This window comes from Trachymyrmex cornetzi, unplaced genomic scaffold (assembly GCF_001594075.2).
Source record: "Trachymyrmex cornetzi isolate Tcor2-1 unplaced genomic scaffold, Tcor1.1 scaffold266, whole genome shotgun sequence".
Classification (NCBI taxonomy): domain Eukaryota; kingdom Metazoa; phylum Arthropoda; class Insecta; order Hymenoptera; family Formicidae; genus Trachymyrmex; species Trachymyrmex cornetzi.
Genome location: NW_017297334.1, coordinates 532,512 through 537,984, shown reverse-complemented (window position 1 = coordinate 537,984; position 5,473 = coordinate 532,512).

Below are 5,473 nucleotides of genomic sequence, written 5' to 3'. Positions count from 1 at the left end.
TTTTTTGTTCACTGTTTAAGTCGAAAAATTCGACCAAGATTGTGGCTGTGCTGGCTCGCGTACAAGAGTAAAGTACCTTAAAGCAATTAATTGCTCCGCTCATTTTGGTGTCAAAATGTTTCTAGATTTAATTGCTCTAAGAATATAGCAAATCGGAATTTTTTGCTCACTGTTTAAGTCGAAAAATTGCTTTAAGGTACTTTACTCGTGTGCGCGAGCCAGCACAGCAACACTCTTGGTCGAATTTTTCGACTTAAACACTGAGCAAAAAATTCCGATTTGCTATATTCTTAGAGCAATTAAATCTAGAAACATTTTGACGCGAGCCAGCACAGCCACACTCTTGGTCGAATTTTTCGACTTAAACAGTGAACAAAAAAAATCGGGAATAGAGCAAAAAATTAGCAAAAAAATAGCCCTTCAAGAATGTGTACTTGATTTTTCATTTGCTGCTTTTTTTCTTTGTGGCTGTGCTAACTTTGGTTTTAAGCTAGCACAGCCATGGTTTTAGCGAATTGGCTGGAGCAAAAAAATCGGGAATAGAGCAAAAAATTAGCAAAAAAATGTGGTATAGGTCGCGTTTGATTGTGCTGAAGTGGCTGTGCCAGCTTAATAGACGTGACTGGATTCAGTATGTCAGGTGCTCTAAGTGGTTGCACGAAACCTGTAGTGACAATCTTGACATTTATCAAAACTGTTTAAATAAGCGCTCAAGAAAGTGATTACTTATCAACTATTGAGTCTTTCTATTAAATTTTTCTATTGAGTCTTTCTATTGAATCTTTTCTATTGTGACAGAAAAATTCATAATTGATTTTATTTCAAAAAATTATTTTTTCCAAATACCTGAGATTTTAATATTCTGAAATACAGTGCAATGATAGCTTAAATCAATTTAAGTATTGCTTTTTACTTTGTTTTCTTAAATGAGTTTAAAAAACACAGATCTAATTTCTGTTTTTATAATAGAAAAGTTTTTATTATACCTATTTAAACATGTATACTCAGTTCAAATTAAAAATCAATTTATTAATAAATGAGTTTCAAATTTAGTTTTGTTTATTTTCCCAGTAAACAAACTGACGTTGTTTACCATCATTTTGACGTTAAAGATGTTATTTTAATGTCAAAATGACAATAAGCAATGTCAGCTTGTTTGCTATATTAGAACTACGGTTTAGGAACCAGGTACAATTTAACGACCCGATCTCCAAATCGTACCGAAAGCTACTTTTTTTTTAAATCTAATTTAAATAATAATTTAATGTTTATTTTCGCAAAAGTATCGTTTTGTTTTATTGCCAATGAACCAAAGTTTAATATTAGTACAGAAATATTCTGATATCTTCAGTACTTTTGTTTACAATTTTGTTTAAACGTTAGGGGATACGATATAGGCAACTTCCTCCTACATATTAGACACTTAACTGTAAACACGGTATCTGCGAATATTTTTTTGTATTACACAGAAAAAAAGATTATTCTTAAAAATTAACCATAATATACTCAATACTCATATATAAGCAAAAATATTATAATCTTACTTTAAAGATTTTAGTCTTTATTGGATTGAATTTCTATTGATATAAGATTTTTAATTAAACAAGTCTTGAATTGAGTGCAAAGTAATACTTGCATTAAAATATCGAATCAAAATTAATATCATTGAAGTAAGAGCACAATATTTTTGCTTATGGTAACTCCAGCCAATGCGTCGCGCTGGGATTTATACCACAGAAGTCAGAAAAATAGAAGGAGTAGGGATAATTTTCCCGCAACTACTCTGTTACATGCCTTTATGTTATATTAATATTGTGTTATGATTTCCGCTTCTTACTGTTAATATTAATGAATTTATTGTGAGTTGAATCAATTTGTCACTGTAAAAAATAACGCCATCATAAATTATAACCTACATAAAATGATTAATGTAAGACGTGTAAAAGACTTAGTGGTTATTTCGTGATACATATGTGTAGTGGAATAGTAAAGCATGTTGTATTCGATAACATCATATTCTTATAATAAAGTAGTTATATAAGATGTAAAATGACACGATAACTCATAAAATATGTTTATAAAGTTTTATTAAGGAATAAGAATGATAAATATGTATATGAAGTAATAGATAATAATTACAATTTTCCTATACATATATTACAAGTGTTATTACATGAGGTACCTATTTCATGTAATGCGTTTATTGCATTTAGTGCACTGAATCCAATCTGAGTACTTTATATACTTTGGGCATAAATCCCTCCCGTTAAAAATGCCGTATATCCTAAACAGGTGGGATATACAAGACAACAAACTAAACAAAGAATATAAGAGCAAAACACTTGTATTTTGCTATACAACATACTTTACTATTCCTCTACACTTACATATCGCGAAATAACCACTAACTTTTACGCGCCCTACACTGAAAGAAAAGATTGGCTGCTGCAGCAAATTAGATGGTTAAATATGGCATAGCATTTTTAATTGGCTGTAGCAACCAATTTTTGATTGCGTTAGCCAATCGAAATCTTATACTGACATTGTGGATAAGCTAATACAACCAACAATTGACTGCAGCATCCAAAAATTGGTTGCTACAGCCAATTAAAAATGCTATACCATATTTAATCATCTAATTTGTTGCAGCAACCAATCTTTTCTTTCAGTGTACAGTAATCATTTTACGTAGATTATAATTTACGATGACGCTACTTATTACAGTAACAAATCAATTCAACTCACAATAATTTCATTAATATTGACAGTAAGAAACTGAAATCATAACACAATATTAATATAACATAAAGGCATGTAACAAAGTAGTTGCGGGAAAGTTACCTCTACTCCTTCTATTTTTTCTGACTTCTGCGGCATAAATCCCATCGCGGTGTATTTGCCAGAGTTACCCTAAATTAAGAAGATACTGGTAGCCGAACTCCGTTAGGATCACTGTCTTACCCATTAAACACTTACACATGTATGATTTACAACACATACATATGATTTATAATCATCGACATATCACTACATATGGTTACATCAATATTAAGTACACATAAATTCACGCAAATTTCATAAAGAATTTTTGTACCAAATTAGATATCTAATAATAAGTTTAATTCTACACTGAAAAAAAAGATTGGCTGCTGTAGCAAATTAGATAGTAAAATATGACATAGCATTTTTAATTGGTTGCAGCAGTCAATTTTTGGTTGCGTTAGCTATCGGAATCCTATACTGACATTGCAGATAGGCTAACGTAACCAAAAATTGGCTGCAGCCAATTAAAAATGCTATACCATATTTTGCCACCTAATTTGTTGCAGCAGCCAATCTTTTTTTTCAATGTAAGGACTCAATATTGTTTCTTCACGTAATCTGGAGACTCCAATTTCATAAGTGCAAATTGCAAAGCTTTTATATCAAATGTTGTTACGACTTGACAATTTTAGATACTATATATTGAAAACAGAAATGGTAAAGATCTCAATTAAAAAATTTTTTTCTTTTTCGGCATAAAGTCTATCCACATCAAACTAGTATTAATGCATATATTTTTATATTTTGCTGAAAAAGAATTTCCAAATACGTGTAAAAGTAATATATACAAAAATCCTTTACAAAAATTACATTTAATTGGTAAACCAGATGATGTTAGCATTGCTTTAAATTTTTGTTTATATAAAAAAATTTGGATTTAATGTTTAACACATTTTTCCAACAAATATAGATATAATTAAAAATTAAAAAATATAACGATTTATACCAACATAGTAAATAAAATTTATACTGTGTTAGTATAAGTCGTTATATTTTTTAAAATTAATCATACAAGAATATATATAATAATCACTTGAGTCATTTTGTCTAATGATTCTTAATATTGTCTTATTACAATAAATCAAATTATATAACTTGAGATGGTGTACGATTGATTGGAACAAATCGTGTACGGATCGGCTGTATAGCACGGTTTGTTAAATCCGTCATGAATTGAAGATCGTTTAAATAATCGATGGGTTCCAGATAAAAGTTATATATCAATGTCGCCATTATAGCTTTTAGTTCCATCATAGCAAATCGTTGTCCTATTATTTGTAAATATATTAAAAATTGTTTATATGAATAAATTAATATCTTATATACATTTAACATTACCTATACAATTTCGTTGTCCTGCGCTAAACGGTAAGTAGGAATAAGGATGACGTTTTTGAATTTTCTCTGACAAAAATCTATCTGGATCGAATACATCTGGATTTGGCCAGAAATTTGAATCTCTATGAATATCGCAAATATTTATATGCAAAACTGTTCCAGAAGGCACCAAATGTGTTTCTGAAAACATCATGTAGCATACGTAAATAAAATTTGTAAACAGTAAATTAGTAGAAAACTGCAAATGTGAGTCCCATATACGCGTGCACGAATACTCGCTTATATATAAATTATTTTATTAAAATGCACTTTTTTTACCATACAAGTTATTGATTTTGGAAAAATCTATTACACTTTAAATTTACTGTAAAAATGTTTGAAATTGACAAGTTCTATTTTGACAACATTATGTATATAAAATTGAAAATATTATCTTATGAAAAACAAAGAAAAAGGAAAAGAAAGAGAACTTATAAATAATTATTTTAAAAATTTGTGTATAAATTAATATTAAAATATTAGATAATTAAGGAGAGAATTATTTTTGCATTAACACTTATCTGATGATTTTATGCCTAAATGTGTGTATATATATATATATATATATACATATATATAAAACATATAGTTTATTACTCACGTGTTTGTAAATCTTCTGATAAAACTCGTGAAATGAAAGGAACGCTAGGATATAATCTCAACGATTCTTTCAAACATCTTTCTAAATATGGCATATTATTTAACGCTGACATGGTAAGTTTTCCTCCATTTGCTTCCATAATTGCACTAATTTCATTTCTGGCACATTCCTATTAGAAAATGAAGTTCTCTATGTTTGATGATGTTATTTGATTATTAATTAAAAATGCAGCAGTATTTATGTTTCCATAAACATGTAATGACCTTTTCGAGTTAAACACATAAAAGCAAGAGTGTATTTCTATGTTTATTTTTAAATTAATGTTTCTAACATTTTAAAAATTACTTGCTATAAATGAAAGATTGGTAGAATTAATCGATTGTGTTACGGGTTGAATAAATTATTATTAAAAATACCTGGACATCTTCGTGTTCAGCTAGTAATAATATTGCAAAAGTTAGACCCGCTGCTGTGGTATCATGTCCCTATAATAAAAAAATTATGTATTACGTACAAGTTATGTATAATTTATCACTAAGAAAATAATTTAAAAAATTTTTTTTTTTTAATTAATTTTCGCCTACTATTTTTGCCCACAAAAATCGAATATTAATTGAAGTAATTAACAATTATTAATTTCAATACATTAACTAATAAAATATTTCTATGAGA